General features: G+C 48.5%; 1 protein-coding gene across 2 annotated transcripts in view; it reads right to left on the bottom strand.

The window, feature by feature from the left end:
• fech (ferrochelatase) overlaps window positions 1-233 on the bottom strand; it is a 22,193-nt gene that overhangs the window by 13,453 nt on the left and 8,507 nt on the right. The gene's annotated exons all lie outside the window — the stretch shown is intronic.

Here is a 233-nt window from a genome sequence, read left to right as displayed (position 1 = left end):
AGAGTGTGTGTGTGTGTGTGTGTGTGTAGTGTATATAGAGTGTGTGTGTGTGTGTGCTTTAACTAGAGTGGGTGTGTGTGTGTGTGTGTGTGTGTGTGAGTGAGTCACCTCGATCAGTAGTGTGTGTGTGTGTGTTTGTGAGTGAGAGTGAGTGAGTGAGTGTGTCACCTCGATCAGTAGTGTGTGTGTGTGTGTGTGTGTGTGTCACCTCGATCAGGAGTGGGTGTGTGTGA

The sequence above is a fragment of the Sinocyclocheilus grahami genome, unplaced genomic scaffold, assembly GCF_001515645.1.
Source record: "Sinocyclocheilus grahami isolate Dianchi unplaced genomic scaffold, SAMN03320097.WGS_v1.1 scaffold1080.1, whole genome shotgun sequence".
Classification (NCBI taxonomy): Eukaryota; Metazoa; Chordata; class Actinopteri; order Cypriniformes; family Cyprinidae; genus Sinocyclocheilus; species Sinocyclocheilus grahami.
Note: the sequence above shows the minus strand (reverse complement) of the source record. Positions and strands in the feature narration are given on the sequence as shown.